The sequence below is a fragment of the Vanacampus margaritifer genome, chromosome 2 (genome assembly GCF_051991255.1).
Source record: "Vanacampus margaritifer isolate UIUO_Vmar chromosome 2, RoL_Vmar_1.0, whole genome shotgun sequence".
NCBI lineage: Eukaryota > Metazoa > Chordata > Actinopteri > Syngnathiformes > Syngnathidae > Vanacampus > Vanacampus margaritifer.
The window spans coordinates 23,189,024-23,206,708 of NC_135433.1; the positions used below are offsets into that span (position 1 = coordinate 23,189,024).

Sequence of the window (17,685 nt, forward strand, 5' to 3'; positions counted from 1 at the left end):
CATTTCCTCTCATATCCTCTTGGAGACCAAAAAAAAAGTCATGTGAGTCCCTCACCCTGCTGGCTGGAAAGGAATCATCAGGAGTGAATTTGCATGATTGGTTGGTGGCAGGGGGGATACATGTACCCCTGGCTAGTTGATGTCACTTGCCATGTGGCTGCCATTTGTCCTCCCACGTTATGGAAACAAGTCAGTGCCAGCCAGGAAGGGAAAAATATGCCACGCTTCATTTAGTGGCAATGGGGCTGATCTGATGTAACATCCAGTTTACTTCTATTTGTTTGTTTTTTTGTTACTGCTTTTTATCATTTGATTGCATTCTCTGGTCGCTTACACAGTAGTTATCACAGATGACTTTTTCCTGGTCCATGCTCACTGCCCTCGCCCCTTGTGTTTGCAGCACACTGTTAAAATGTAAGCAAGATAAAGCATTGAGCCAGATTGCTGCCTGTCAAATTTCTCTCATCTGTCAGGAAATATTATGACAACAAAAGCTTCCCTGCACCTGCATGGGCCTCTTTGTGCTCCTTCTTGGGGCTCTGTGTCCAACGCAAGTGCACTCGTGATTAAAATTATTCATGGAAATGTAGAAAGTGGAAGAGTTGGCCATGTTGTGGTGGCCAGGAAATAATTTGCCTATTGTGCAAAAGCAAGCTATGAGTGGAAGAAAAGAAGAAAAGGTTGAGGACCCTTGGGGTTGGGACTCCAGCTGAGAGGGCTCTGTAGACTTTTCTGTTTGAACATCAACTCTGTATGAAGCCACCTAACGTTATTTCAGTGAGGTCAATTAGTCAGCCGGCAATTGTGTGGACATTTTGTGCAATGGTGGGGGGGGGGGCCCAGGGGCCAACTGGTTAGAGAGACGGTCTCCTGATTTGTGGAGGTGTAAGACCTCTATTGTTCCCTTTCTGTGGTTTGTCCTAAACTTCTTTAACTTGGGTATGAGGAAAGCAGTGTTGGTAATATAGGTTGAGGTCCACAGTAGCGAGGGTTTTAATTTTTTATCTTGTTTCTTCATGGTTCCTTCACATTTTAAAAATAGAGTTAATATAAGTACCTCAAATCTATCAGTCCATCTTCATTAGGATGTTGGGTGGCCTATCCCAGCTAATTTTGGGTGAAAGGTGAGATACGCACTGAATTGGTTGCCAGTGAATTGCATGGCACATATTGACAATTACATTCAAATTCACACCCATGGACAAGTTAGTCTTCAATGAACCTAGCATGCATATATTCGGAATTTAAAGCCAGAGTATCTGGAGATAACCCACGCAAGTAACAAACTCCATACAGGAAGTTGATACAGCAAGCCCATATAGGAACTCCATACAGGAAGATTGAAGTTGATTCAAACACCGAATGTCAGAACTGTGAGGCAGATATGCTAACCACCAGTCCAATGTCCAAAATCTATCACCTGTTTATTTTAATTCCAGATTGTAGACTATTATTACCTAAATTGGTCAACTTGTTTTTCCCTCATGCTGAAATACCATCTTTTGGCTTTTACTTTTAGGCCACCGCCATACTTCTTGTTTATATTGTGTTTTTCTGAAAAAATTGAAATAAGACTTATGACAACTATGCTAATAGGATAACGTAATAATTATTGTGAATCCTGGATTCTGCCCTTATGTTTGAAAACCCACTCTTCCTTTAAGCCTATTGCACTGGCCTCCCACTGCCTTGAGACGTGTGGAGACAACGCGCTTTGCAATGCCATTAACCTCCTTACATAGGGGCTTTGTTCCATCATCTGGTGTGCATGGAGTGCATTGGGGGCATTTGAGGCACAGGTGTGTCTTATATTGCAGCCCAAGCGTGAGGCGGAGGGCCTGCATTGCTACAGGCAATTAAGAATGGTCAGTCCCATGCACTTAATATCTTTTATACTCACATGTAAAGACAATCTTGCGTTATAGATCACTGTCCAAACAATATTTCTCATCTTTGGACAGTTGTGGTGACAAATGTATGTCTTTTAAGATGCATTCAGGCATGACTTGGTGATGCTTATCTGGGTAGACTAAGAATATGAATTCTATATTTTACTTGTGTTGTTAATAGACTTTTTGGAAACCCGTGAAACTGGGCTTTGTTCCGCTATTGTACCTTTGTGGTATGTGTCTTGCTGTTTTTGCTTTGTGCTGGATTCTACTGAATACCGTTTGTAAAGGTCAGTGCTCAAAGAGAGGGTGAAAGACCAACTTTTCCACAAAGATCCTTACATAAACATTTGAACGCAAGACCAGCACTGACAAGGCAGGAGGCCCCTGACGCAAGAAAATATTTAAACGTCCACTTGTTCCCCAAGAGACTGAAGAGGACAAAGCTAGAGAACTGCTGGGCCTTTCATCCACACTTTCCCAGGTTATGTCCTGAGGGGATCTGGCTTTTCAGGAGCACTGGACTGGAACAACACGAACTTGCTGGACAAGTAGCAAGAAGTGATTTACACATACGTCCACGTGTGTGCTGGCCTGTATTGTCTTCACACATCCTGACCATCGTTGCCTTTACCCCCATCTCTGCTAGCTGACAAGCAGATTTCAAAACAAGAACTGATCTCACCCAGTTTACTAAGAAATGGCATAGCTACTCTACTTCCTGAGAGACCGTCATCGAGCTGCAACTACTTCATTACACCTACCATCCATCAAAAATAATGATTTTCAAGACTTTCTGTAACATTCAGTAGTTCTACTTTAGCAGGATCAGACTACCACTGAGAGGAAGTCCGCTCCCAAAGTGTGACGTTGGTCCATGTCATTGATTATGATTCTACATTGTATTTCCGCCATCAGCTCAAGACACACTTGGTTCGATTATCTGTAAAGTTGCATAGAGTTTGGGTTTGAAGGTGAATGATTGGATAGCTGGTTTAGAAAAAGAACTATCTTCAGAGACACAATGGCTTGTCAAAGCTACTGCTTTTGTACCATTCTTGGGAGTCCTTAACCCTATGGACAAAAATCAAACTTGCAGTCTGATAATGTGTCCTTTAGGGTACTTTAGTGTAGGTCTTACCTAAAGAGACACCTACTGTACCCCTACTTCTGGCGTCTTCTAAATGCTATATTGCTCTAACCTGATACCCCTTTGCTGCTATACTCATTTTCTGTTGTCCTCCCGTCTTTTATTCCTTGAATTTTCACCCATAAATATGAGGTGTTGAGCCTGCAGCAGCCTTCCAACCACACTCTGCAAAAACCATGACTGTTAAGCAACACGTGGCCCTGGCAGTGCAGACGTAAATGCCTCCTGATGTGAAAACCGGTGAAGTCCCTTATAGATTGACGGATGAGATAGCGAGACGAAAGGTTACAGGCTGCTGACGGCCAGAAAGAAAGAAAGAAAGACAGAACGAAAGGAAATCAGGAAAGAGAGAATGCGTCCTGGCTGCTGAGATGGAGTTGGCACAGTGTTCCCTGCTTCTGACCTTCACTTAGTTTCGGTAAATTATATCTCTTAAGATGGAAAATATGCAGCGGTAGAACTTGAGAGACCCCCACTCCGCCCCCACCAACTCTTCTGTCCATTTTACTTCTGTTCAGAAATGCTTCATCCATCTATAGCACCTCCTTTTTTGTAAGATTTATTCTCTGGTCTCTATTAAGTCGTTTCCTTTTTTGGTGACTCCAGTTTTATGTTATCCATCCATCACCCTGCTCCATCTTGGGCTTCCACGTACAGTGTGTATTTTTCTATCATCTTCTTTCCCCTCTCGCTCCACACAGTTGTGCTATTTTCTGCTATGCACGGAGGATACATTTAGCTTGCGGTCGCTTGGGAAGTAATGGCTACATTAGTATGGGGGTCTGCTGAATTACTACCTTCTCATAGCAGCAATGGGTTCTGCGCACACTGATGCAAACTTTCCACTGAACTCATCCACTTTGCCACTAGTGCTTTCAGCTGCGTGGTGCACCCATTTCCAGGCCACAGCCCAGGCTGGCAGGCACCCACCAGGCACGCGGCGTCGGCTTGCCCAGTGGTCACCCCTGTTTATGTTTGTTTAACGTGGTGGTGGCTTTCGCACTGCGCTGAGGCGAAGGGAAGCAACAGACGGTCTGGCACGCTACTACCCTCGAACAAAGCACTCTGACGCTCGCCAAGTTGCGACTGCTGTGGCGCTGCGAGTGACTTTTGGCACTCATCGCTGCACACCAGACAGAAGTCAATTCTGGTTCCTTGTGAGTGTACATGAGGCAGCAAGGCACTCTAGCTGTATAAATGATTGTATTATGTTGCAGTTTCATGGTTTTGAATTGTGGTTGTGCTTGACATTATTACTTTAACAACAAAAAGTGATCCAACTGAATTCAGGGGGTTCTAGGTTTATGACTTAGTTTCATTCCTGTCGAGGCAAACTAACCTGAAATTGTTCTTAAAATCACAACACTACACATACACGTTTACAAATCCAAGATAAGCTTCTTAAAAATACTTCTAGGCCAAAAATCTAATGGAAAAACACGTAACTACAGCTGTAACTGAATGTGTCATTTTGTGCCAAAAGAAGATGTATTAGTGCGTATCGCTAAGCCATGGTAATGCAGCAGTCATAATTGCAGTACATATTTGTATTAAAACACTTCTAGGCCATAAATATAAAACAACCAATCACAGTTTTTTTACGCCACTGCAGATGAGTTTATTGCACACTGTTCGTAACTTCAAGACATCATATGTTGATACCGTCGTAAGCTGATACGGATACTCACAAAGCTAAAATGTCTTTTATATTCCTCTGATTTTGTGATGATGTGCAGCAAGGTCAAATGAAGCAGTTTCCACAAAGCTCTCAATGTCATTAATGAAACATTGACATTTTGTATTGAAATCAGCCATCATTTCCTAGGTTAATGGCTCATGCATCAATCGAAGTTTATCCAAGGTTGTTGAAACTTTGTTCAATAAATCACAGTAATTACAATCATCGCTTCTCTTGGTGCATTGTGGCCTGCATGCATTAATCAAGACTCAATGTAGCATCAATCCCCTGCGCTACAAATTTCATTCATTAAGCAAGGGTTCTCCTCTAAGGTGTAGTCTTTGCTTATCTTCAATACAGAATGAATAAGAGCAGTTGGGTCTGAAAGACAGTCAGTAACAACAAGATAAGATTAACAGTTGGAACACTAAATGTATCATTATGACAAAATGTAAAAAAAAATCACCATATATTGGACTTGAAATGTTATGTGTATTTTGTTTAGAATTTTCTGGTACATAAAAGGACCTCTTTGCGCCTACATGCCTATTTAGCCTTGACCAATCAGGATACATAAACAAGCGGTCTAATGACTACAGACTAGCCTGTAAAAAAATAAATAAAAAATAGCCATATCCTGGTCTGCTACTCGTTCACTAGATCACGACTAATCAGCTACCAGACACTTGTGACTGTCCAGACCCTTCCTACTGACAGGATTAGCTGTGTGTGTGTGTGTGTGTGTGTGTGTGTGTGTGTGTGTGTGTGTGTGTGCGTGCGTGCGTGCGTGCGTGCGTGCGTGCGTGCGTGCGTGCGTGCGTGCGTGCGTGCGTGCGTGCTAAGCTCCAATAACCTCATGTGGAACCCACATCAACCTATTACTTTGTGTTTTCAGCAGTCGGCCTGAACAGGTGTCTGTTGGCCGGAAGTCGATGGGCCCATTCCTGCAGGCTTAGGGTTCATAGGCCAGGGTTCAAGGGTCACTTTAGCGGGGGGATTTTTAAGCCTGCCATTATGTTCTGACAGTGATCATTTGTGTTTAGGCTGGATGGACATGTTTAAGCGGAAAGGTAATTAGTTGGACTGATGTGGATGAAAACTGTCTTTTTATCTTTTGTTTATCATCTTTGGAGCCTCATGTTTTTTGTGTGTGTTTTTTTATACACATTCAGATTGGTTGCTACTTGCATGCATGGGAATAGTGTTGTCTACCAAGTGGCGATGAAAATGCATGGTCCCAGACTAGTCCAGACCAGTCTCCAAACCCCACACATGCACTAAGCTGCAATGTTTTGAATAATATTCCACATAATGAATTTCCTCATTTACCACAAGTAGTTTCCTGTATTAATGTATGACTAAATGTGAGGTGTGCCGAATGTATTGGCCCTGGTATACCTGGAGAAAATGTCTCACCTCAGTTTGTTTGTGGCTGGTTTCGTGCTCCTTCCTGTTATAGACACTGGTTATGACATCCATGTAGGATTGCCTCCCTCAGATTGGGAGATCTATCAAAAAATAGAGATAAAACGTTCCAGGTTGCATATGACAGGCAAACTTCAATTTTATAAATTCTGCTTTGTTCTCATAAATTCACATGAATTCCCATGGATAGTTTCCAATTTTGAAAATTCCCTGGTTTTTGCAACCCTTATAGTAACTGATTAAGTTCAAACATAGACGTAAAAAAATTGAACTGCTGAGTCCATTTAACTCCACCGCTAATCAAAACAGCAGCACTGCAGCACATAAAACAGTCTCTCGACTCAATTGAGATGTGGAGGCTTTATTGCTAACAACCTCCCTGAAGCTCTCACATCCCAAATGTGAAGGCAACATTTGTAACAGTGATTGATTGACCTTTCTTTCTTTCTTTATTTCATTTTGATTATGTACTTCAGATTAATTTGGCCTCTGTGCTTGCTACTTCCCCGTATTTATCTTATTCATTTTGTTTCATTTGGCATATGGCAAGATAGTTGATCGTTTTATTTGTGAAAAAATTGCCAACTTTTTGTTTATTATGAAAATGCCTAGGTACATATAAAAGCCTCCACTCATCTGCAATTGAGGAAATAAACTAGCTATAAATTGGATGCAATGAATTCATCTAGTCACATCCTGATCGGCATTGGTGCCTGAGTTGACATCTGAAACTGTTTGGCCACCATCACTGGAGTTCACCACTGAAGTTTTTAGACTTGGCCTCTGGCGTTTCTTCTCACTTCTGGCGCTAAAAACAGCTGTTCATCTTGATTCTTCACTTCATCCCAGTTGTTTTCCTTTTCTTCTTCTTTTTTTTTTAAAGGCCACGCAAGGTCAAAAAGCTTGCTTTGGGCTGGCAAACCGTCTTGAAGGCTAATGAGGGATTATTTTTATCTGACTTATCTTCCGGAAGACTGGTCTGAACTTGACACATTGTGAAAAGATGGCTTTTAGCAACATGCACTCCTGTTCTGTCCTCTTGAAATCCTTCTACCTACATCGGGGGTATTCTAGTGTCTGACCCAGGGGACTCAAACATCTTTATTTGCCCGCGGTGCATACTAAAGACAAACTATTTGCTTGGTCATCTATAAGACAATGTTAAGATGTAGCCTGCTGTGCATTGTTTATATTGAAGTTAAATCTATATCTATAGTAATCTCTCTATTCACCCCTCCCCCCTCTTTATTCCACTTAAGGAAATACCTTGCTCCACATCCTCATAAATAAAATGCCTTTACTGGTTGATCATCATTCTCCATCATTATGCTTGTAAAGAATGTCACAACCTACAATCTTCTTGGCATCAGGCTTGATTACATTCCATTGAAAAAACAGATCTTTGTTGGTCCCTCCTTCCACTAAGTTTCTGGGGGGTAAAAAAAAAACAGGGAGTAGTCACCTGAATCACAAATCCTAACAAGATTTTCTTTAGAAAACAAGCAATGTTTTCTGAGTGAGATCTATAAACCAACGCTCAATTCAAACCTCAATTTATACACTAGTGTCAAGCTTCTAATTCCTCAGTGCCATGTCAGAAGTTAAATGCAACGGTCACGGACGGATAGACTTGGAAATGTGTAGGTTTTGAACTGAAGTAAATTGGAGCATCCCGAGTAAGGTTTAGACTGTGACACAAACATGGCGGTTGGCTGAGCTTCCACTTTATGGAGCGGAGTTCTCAGAGTTTCCTGTCATCCAAAGTCTACACAGTATGACGAAAACCTACCCAACTATGGTTGGTAATGATTGGACTACGGAGTCTCTTGAATCAGTGGTCTTTTGAAGGGTCCCGAGATATCGCTTATATCTCTATAGCTTGATGAACATGACTGTGAAATTTGGTGTGTTTTTAAATCTGGGAAAGCCTTCAAATCCTAACTTAACCCTAACTATCACCCCGTTTTACCTACGATTAAGAGACCATAGCGCTGACTCATGCTGGCGCCCGGTATATGTTGGCGCGTTCTAAAGTGAATACAAGCAAAGTCTTGTCAAAATGGCTGTGATTCTCACTTGGCATGTTGCAGCCTCCTTTTTTTATGTTGCTTTTTAACACACAATGTCTTCTCTGTTTGCGATGGGCCCCAGTTCCTCTTTTTAATGCTGCAGGAAGGATTCTGTCTGACAGCCTGTGCTGAAAAAAACAAAAACTTTCAACAGCTTGCACAACATGATTGGCAGCTGTCACATCCAGCCAAAGTAGTTGGCTGTTAAAAAAAAGAAATTAAGTTGCACCGTGTGCCAGGAACGCATTGGATTTGACTCAAATGAATTCATTCATTAAATAATGCGTGAGGTTTCACACGATAAAGGTTACAAATTGCATATCAGGACACAAGCTGGCACCAATGGTTAATGCATTAAGTATGTGTGAAAACAGTGAAAAGTATGAGGCTGGCTATATTAGTAAAAAAAATAAAAGAGCAGGAAGCGACCATAAACTGTAAGCATTATATTCATTACAACCTCTAAATGGATCGGCCTGGTACACGCATAAAGATACCGTAATTGGGCTTGGTTTTGGTCCCGTTTGTCTCGTTCCCAACCACAGACAGCTTCAAAAAATGATCCTATATGATTACCTTGTGGTTCGAGATGAGTGCAATTGTCTGGATAATAGCGTCCGAAAACAGGACCGACGATATTTATGGCCAAAGATCCTCGTGTGGGGAAAGCCATCAACCCCCGATTCAGGACTCCATGAATTGTGACGTGAAATGGAATGTAGCCAATCAAAAGGCCACCTGATTGAGGACCAGGAAAGCGAGCTTAAAACATAAACATGTCCTACCCAAAACTCAAAGTTATCAGGATAACACCAACTATAAGCGTAATTTAAAAACTCAACTCTAACTTGCTCAATTGACTATAAAGTCCTCTTTCACGCTGTCTTCAGGATTTTTTTACACTTTTTTTATTTTTTAGATCAGGATTTGTCCGTAGACCACTATCACTCCCTCCTTTCATGTACTATTTCGTATTGCTTCATGTGATTCCCAGCCTGTTGCTACGTTTTTTTCTTTGTTTTTGTTAGATCACACGAGGTACAGTATCTGTCTTAGAGGACTGGATTCTAGATTAGTGGTGGAACAGAATCGTAATGTGTGTGGTGTGCTGCAATGAGATCCTTGAAAAATCCTTGTGTGTGCCAGACCTAAGGCAAGACAAGACAAGTTTATTGTAGAGCACAATTTGTACACGGTGCAATTCAAAGTGATATATAGCTACATAAAATGTAAAGAAGGCAATTAAAAGCATTCCCTAAAACATGAAAATGTAGATAAAAGACAAATGTCATATGCACAGATAAATGCAAATGTTTTCCGTCTGGATTTGTCATAGTTGAGGCCCATCTCACGTGCTCTGGAAGACTGTCGCAGTTTTAAGCAGTAAAAAACTGAAAGGTCGCCTCACCATGTTTAGTCTTTTGCCGCACCAGCCAAGTGACCACTCATAGCACAATAAGGTTCATACGGCTCGAGCATGTCAGAGAGAGGTTGGCGCTATAGACCATGAAGAGACTTGTACGCAAGCAGAGGTGTTTTCAAGTCTGTTCTCTCAGCGAATACAAAGTAGCCATTAACTTCATGCAATTTTAAGGAAAATATATCGGGATATATAGGTCTTTCTTTAAAATCATCTGTCATTTATGGGTGGGGGATTTTATTTACCAGTGGTATCGGTATTTGGTATCAGTAGCGGTGACTACTCAAGGGTTGCGTATCGGTCAACTGACTCACTTCCATTTTTTATAAACAACATATAATAATTCCATGTAGTGCTGGGCGATATGACGTGAAGACGAAAAAATGGATCGTGTCATTTTCTTCCTATCGTGTCTATCGTCATTTGTCACTTACAGCAAAAAACAAAAAAAGGAAAGTGACAGAGAATGCTTGTTTGACAGACGAAAGCATTCATTCTGCATGTTTGTTTCACACAGCTGTCACCAGGTGGCAGCTTGAACAAGTGGACATGGCAGTGAATTATACATAGCCGTCATGCATTACAAGCTTACGGTGCCAAAGTAAACCTAGCATCCATCCATTATCTGAACCGCTTGTAACCAATGAAAATTAAAACGAGGTGGGTAAATGCAAATAAAGAATGCTACTACTTTGAAAAACTTAACTAAAATAACAAACCCGTGATTATTACATAACATTTTGATTTTTAAGGCCACCTCAAAGCAGGCTGGTTATTCCTTTCGGCTCATTGAAATAGTGACAGCTGTGTGAAGCAGTTTGCGGGTCTAAATGTGCAGCAAACACATTTTAGCATCAACGTTAAACGAGCTTCGGCTGGCTAATACTGCACATAAACACATTGCGCTTTTGCTCATAAGTTAGTAACCACAGCCTCCGTGGCGCTGTATAAGAAGCACTTCTTCAGTTACAAGTATTGAAGTTTTCACGAAGAGATTACGAGGCGTGATTAACGAGAAAAAAAAGTAGAAGCCTTGCTATGCTAACCGCTTTGCTAACCGGCTAAAGTTATCGTGAAACTGTCATTAATTTAAGTGCATGGGTGATGATTACACTTTTTACAAAGTTCTCACTGGTACCGCGTTAAAGCGGAGCGTGTCAAACTTTTAAGAGCAAAACACCTGGCCTTTGAATGAGTCTCTGGGGAGAAAAAGTAATGCTACACACTTAGCTAAACAGGAAGTGATGTGATGTCCTGACTTTTGATATTGACTTGAAAGCTGCACAATCAATGTTATGTCATAATTTTTTATTTTTAAACAATTTCTGTCTGAAACATTTTTTTATCCCCTATTTAGATTAATAAATAATTTGTAAAAAAAAAAATATATTTTTTTTATATATATATATAGTTATGTCAATGTTTACTGTGCCTCTTTTGTGAACATTTGATAATTTTATATAGCAGCCCTACTGGATGCATTTGTCTTTTGATACAGATCTGTTTAATGTCACTTAAAAATAAAATAAGAAAATAAACAGTCATAATGTAAAAATATATCGTATATTGTTATTGTGATATAAGATAGCCTATATCGTGATAAAAAGTTTTTTCCCATATCGCCCAGCACGTTTCAATAATAAGAACGATACACATAGTTCTAATAAAAACATGACTATTATAATGTTAAAGCATTCATTCATTATCAGTCACTCAGGCTGGAGGTGGAGAGCAAATAAGGTGAAGGTGGCCACCTCTGAATTTTGTACACAGGAAAAACCCTGTCAGTAAATTTGCAGAAATGCCTTGTTGTGTAAACAACTTTGCACAAAGGGGATTGTAGTTTCCTTATGTTCAAAACTGCTTTACCTGACTTTCATATTACAGTGAGTGCATGAAAAAGTCAACTCTTGAGTCACAGTTCTGTCTGTTTTCAAATTAAATCATGTCCTAAACAGCATGTGAAATGAGTCTCATGTGTTAGCACGTGTGCATGCTTTTTTAAAAAAAAATTATTTATTTATTTTATTTATTTTTTTCCTTTTTTTTGTGTGTGTGCATGCTGTCAAGAACAAGCCAAAGTAAAAGTCTTCCTTCTGCTTTTAAATATGTATCGCTGCTTTATGTCAGGTTAGATTCTGCACACGCTGGCGGGCGGGCCTTGTTTATTTTACGCACATGAGAGGAACTGCATCTCGTGTGTTATTAGTCCTTGGGAAAGATTAATGGCGAGCGAAGGTGGAATGTGTGGCAGAAGAGCAAGCGAGCCGGCGGTGGAAACTCGGCTAGAGCCAACAAACAGAGCCAGAGAAGCAGCTTCTCAAAACAAAGCGGTGCTGTGCTTTTCTTTTCCTCCCGACTCAGCGCTTCTTTTCTTACACTTTTCAGAGTCCTTTTTGTGTTTATTAGCATGCAGCCACATAGTATAATGAATCTTCTCCTTCGGCACTTCCTGGTTTGCCATGTGCAAATTCTGCCATTGGCTTTGGAAAACACAACTTTTCTTGTGGAACCTGTTTGTCATTTATTTATTTTTGCACCTTATGATGATCCCATTCTGTAGTCTGTGGACCCTGAAGGCACTTAATGAGGTTAGTTTCAGGAGACTAAGGGCCGTTTAGAAGGCAAAAATACTAAATATGCCTAGTAGATGTAAAAGTCTGCACGTCTCTGTTCAAATGCCAGAGTTTTGGAATCTGAAAAAATTAGATCATAATAAATAATTTGAAAACTTTGATTAACTGATTGACAAAATAAGGCTCAGCTGCTAGCTTTACCTGACTTGTTTGTTTGTTTGTTTGTTTGTTTGTTTTCTCGCAGAAGCCTGATGAGTTTATGCTAACGCTGACTGCTATTTGGAAGTGTTTATCATTCCTTCCATCTTGACTAGGACCCCCCGTTCAAATGTTCAGTATGATGTTCTTGAGTTGATGAGCAATGTTGCGTTTGCACCAAACATACCTTTTGTAATTGTAACCAAAAAAATCAACCTTGGTTTCATAGGCCTATAAAAGAATCTTCCAAACATATGCAGTTACAGCTACAGTGCAAGACTATCTCCTGTTATGTCTTGGGTCAAATTGGCCCTTTTAAAACTAAAGACCAAATATTAATATACTGTATTTTAACTTGAATTCTTGGCCTCTGGAAATACTCCTGAATCGGTTCTGTTTAGGATTTATTGACACTGAAACCACCTTTTGAATGCTTACTGTTATGTTGCATGTCCAATTAAGTTTAAAACTGTAGAAAAACAAGCAAATTTTTAACTTGAATATGTACGCCACCACTGGAAAGACAGATGTTTTTATTCCATAATGCACATAGCTGCTCATCTTAAGTTATTCGCTGGGAACCAAGGCAGCATGGGTCAGTGTTAAGAGTGGTTGTGGGTTCGATCCTCAGCCCTTGTGACTGTGTCAAAAGTGTCCTTGAGCAAGACACTGAACCCTAATTTGCTCCCAGATTTTTTTCTTCTTTTTTAATTTTTTTTTTTATTTACACTTTTAGCTGTTCATATAAAATTTAGCAAAAATTTAACACCTCACTTTCCGGTTTCCCACCCTACCATGTTGAAAGCAGTTGTCACTATCCGACAGATATTTTATACGCCACAAAAGACACTGCTAAAGTAAGATAAATCATCTATAATGGTCATGTTGCAATTTCTGTAAGATCTGAAAAAGAACAGTGAAACCTGAGTTCATCCACTGCAGATCGAAACATGCTGCAGATGTTTGAATAAAGAATGTGGCGACCAGAAGTGAGCGTCCACCAACGTGTGACTGTCCCATTGACCTCGGCTGCCTAAGTGCAGCTTCGAATATTGATTTTCAGTCCGGTTCAAGTTGAGAGCTGCGATCGATTTTTTCCAGTATAACGGGAGAGGAGGAAAAAAAATATACAAGGTTGATAATTGATAGTGTCGCTTGGAGCAACCATAAGGAGCATTGAGTGCTCTCTGTGAACATCACAGCTGGCTGACATCCAAGGGTCTATGGTCCTCTACACTCCAGGGGAACAAAAAGCGAGTCTGTTGTAAGGAAAGAAAGGCATTAAAGAGCACAATGCACACACACCTCTCTTTTTCACACATGAACATTAGCAGATGCCTGTGTAGCGAAATGCATGCATTGTTTCAGCTGCAGGCATTGCTGTTACATGACATCACCTGTGTTTTCTTTACCTGAAGCCGCTCCACCATGTTCACCATGTGCTCACGATTAGGACCCATCTGTTGCACTCTCCTTACCGTTTTCCCCAAAATTCTTCCTAAACACTAACGGAAGGATGGAAAGTTATGGCTACCTAACTCACAGGGGGAGTACATTGTGTTTTTATTTCTCGGAAGTTGGCTTACAATGAGCAAATTGACTCAGCAGGGTCTTTTTTATGGGTTGAGGTAGTTACTTTTCTTGGGACAGTTTATTTGTGTTTGTTTGTTGGTGTGTGCATGTGTATGCTGTTTTGATTCCCGACCAGCATCCCAGTCTTAAAAGATATGGGTGGTCAGCCTGTGTATAGTGTTAGTTTATAGAACTCGCTCATAAAAGCACAGCCCTGTGAGTCATTCGCAAATGATCATAGGAGCGTCAAGATCTTGTTCACATACTCAATTACTTCTAAATAGTCTGATTCAAGTTGGTTTTGAATAGTGGTAGCTGCTGGATCAAACAATTGATTAGGCAATAGAATAATAATATAATTTATTTGTTGATAACAATAATGTTTTCCTCATATAAACTTCTTTAAAATGTTTTTTTTTTTTTTTTTAAGTGACTAGATTTTATTACATCATCTTGAGTAAGGCAGGCTTGAGTCTCTTTATTTGAGCTTTGGGAACAGTTTAAGACAGACACATTGAAGTGTGTTATGTTGTTGCTAGCTTTGATTTTTAGCCTTAGCGGTCCCAGTCCACAGATTACTTAAACGTTGCCGTGTTCGTCAATTTTTTTAATATGGAGGACGAAAAATGCCCAAAACAAAAAATTTAATAAAAGTGAAAATAAAATGAATATAAAAATAGAATTCAATAATTCTGGAGTGGTTTGCAGCCATGTGTGAAGCGGTTGGGATGAAGATCAGCACCTCCAAATCCGAGACCATGGTCTTTAGTCGGAAAAGGGTGGCGTGCCCTCTCCGGGTCAGAGATTAGATCCTGCCCCAAGTGGAGGAGTTCAAGTATCTTGGGGTCTTGTTCAAGAGTGAGGGCAGGTTGGAGCGGGAGATCGACAGGCGGATCAGTGCAGCGTCTGCAGTGATGCAGACTCTGTATTGGTCCGTTGTGGTGAAGGAGCTGAGTCCAAAGGTGAAGCTCTCGATTTACCGGTCGATCTGTGTTCCTACCCTCACCTATGGTCCTGAGTTGTGACCGATAGAACAAGATCCCGGATGCAAGCGGTTGAAATGAGTTTCCTCCGCAGGGTATCCGGACTCTCCCTTAGAGATAGGGTGAGAAGCTTGGTCATCCGGGAGGGACTCAGTGTCGAGCCGCTACTCCTCCGCGTTGAGAGGAACCAGTTGAGGTATCTCGGGCATCTGGTTCGGATGCCTCCTTGACGCCTCCCTGGAGAGGTGTTCCGGGCATGTCCCACAGGCGGGAGGTTTGACTTAACCAGCAACGACTGGAACGGACATGGTAGCATTGTTTTTAGCATTAGCATTCCAAGTCTGCAGACTGCAAAAATACTCAATATTGTATGTCTAGTAAATATTAGAAGTCTGCATGCCCCTGTTCAATTGTCAAGTTTTTGTGATATGATAATTTTAAAACTTTAACTGATTAACCAAATAAGGTTCAGCTGTTCTAGTTGGCTTTTCCTGACCTTTTTGTTTGTTTGTTTTCTAACAGAAGCCTGACAATTTTATGCTAATACTGACTGCTACGGACAGTGTGGTAGCATTGTTTTTAGCATTAACATTCTGTCTGCAGCCTACTGAAAAAAATGTCATCATCTTTTTGATTAATTTTCAACAGTCAATGACAAGGTGCAGTTTGCAGTAGTGTTTTTTGTTAGTTTTTTTAGCAATAGTATTTAGCATTTGGAGTGCATTAATGGCTGAAAATGTCTTCTTTACTTTAGTGAGGACATTAGTCGTCATTCAAATGTTTAGAAATTTTTAAGAGAATTTTGTGAAAATGCGCAAAACGGACTTATGCCTGTTTCCGTCCGCTCTTCTTTTGCGAATATGCGCCGCAAGATGACGTTGTAGTGACGGAACTTTGGGACAATGGGGAGTTCCAGGTGGGAATGTTAGTTTTGACGGACTGAACGGACGTAGTTTGTCTTGTTGGCGTCCCTCCCGCATGGAAGTGAAGTGTGTCGTTACATTGAGAGCTGATGTTAATAAAGCCATGTAAAATTGCATAATTTTTTTTCTTTAATTAATTATAAAAAGAATCGTGTTTCTTCGTCTCCCCAAACATATCTTACTTTATCATCCGCCATTTATTGTGACTACAAATGTGCGTGTGACGTAGTATCGGTCAAAACGTGTGACGTATATCCCAGTGTTTCCCACACCTTGGGTGGGCCAACCAAGTACACTGGCCACCACCCAAGAATTTTTCAAGAAAATTTATTTTAAATATATTTTCACAAAAAAAAAAAAAGTGTTGCGACCAGATATACCCAGGGCTTAAAGTAAAAAAAAAAATTCCTGAGCCTGAATTTTTTCCGGAGAGCAGTGGTGCAGTGTCCAACGTGCTGATTCATTGTTTGCCGACATCAAGCCATTACTATTCAATTAGTCGCCGTGGATGGACTAAGCATTTGGGAAACTCATGAAATTCCCGATGGCCAGCCCTTCCCAAGCGTCAGGTTGTCTCTTTCATTATCCGTTTATATTATGTATAAGTACAGTATAGCACTGCGGGTTGCAGTCCCCTCTAGTGCTGCAGCTATTGAATACTTTGGTATTCAAATATCCTATGGAAAATTCTATTGAATAATCAGGTATTTGGATTTAAAAAAAAAAGTATTTTCACGTGGTGAAAGAACAATTATGAGTAAAAAAAACATTAAAAATATATTTCCACTTACTAATGATCGATCAACTTTCATTTCAAGATAATCAACTCATTTTCTTTATTTTTTTAACTTAAATTTAAATTGTGCTTAACAGCACATTATTTTCCTCTCTAGAAAGTTTTAGAGAAATCTCTCTCATTGGATTTTGGAAACGACCTTCAGTTAAATATTAGGCGACCTCCCTTTCTACCCACTCTTAAAACTTAAATTCTTTGTTCTTTGGCGTTTGACTCGGCATGAGACTCATCATTGTTTCAATGTTTTATGGTGCCTGCTGTATTTTGTTATTAATTAATTAATTTACCTACTTGTGTTTTTTTTACCCACTTAAGATAATTATTAATTTATTTGGTTATTTTTGTTTTACCCGTCTTTATTCCATGACTGATTTTTACTTCATGTACACCACTTTGTATGAAATGAAATTTCGAGTTGAGTAGTTTTTGGTCTGTGAGACAAAGTGACGTCAGAAGTTGTGATTTTGCCGACCGTCAACTGCACAATTGAGTGAGCTCAGTTTATTAAACTGATCTCTAGGAACGGCAACTGTGTCCGGCTGTCAGCATCAAAGTGTGTAAATAATCCCGTCGATTAGATTGCCTTTGAAAAGTAGTCCGATATCTACAGCCACTAGTACTGTAGACGCCGGAAACACTGGCAACAGGCACCGTGCAATACAATGTCAGCTTAATTAATTCTTGCCCTTAATTGGCGATCAAATGTGATTTCTGTACGAAGTTGTTTTGTTGACTTTGCTTGCCATATTTTATGCCAGCAATAAGAACGGCAACGTTCCGAAGGACGAGTCAAGTCATCTGTTGCGCCGCGAATAGCAAAACGCTCCCGGGCAAAACTACAAAATAAAAACGTTTCTTGGCATTGTGCTCCACATATTACTTTGTATGGGAAGGTTTATTTTGAAGTTGGCCTTCTCTCCGCATTGGTGGTGTTTTGCCAGACGTGGCCAATATTCCCCACATGAAAACTGTTTACTTTGCTAGTGGCTCTTTACGCCGGAAATCC

The 17,685-nt window shown here is 40.4% G+C and overlaps 1 protein-coding gene across 4 annotated transcripts in view; it reads left to right on the forward strand.

The window, feature by feature from the left end:
• Nucleotides 1–17,685, forward strand: part of LOC144042685 (mitochondrial import inner membrane translocase subunit TIM16-like) — a 132,724-nt gene that overhangs the window by 49,775 nt on the left and 65,264 nt on the right. The gene's annotated exons all lie outside the window — the stretch shown is intronic.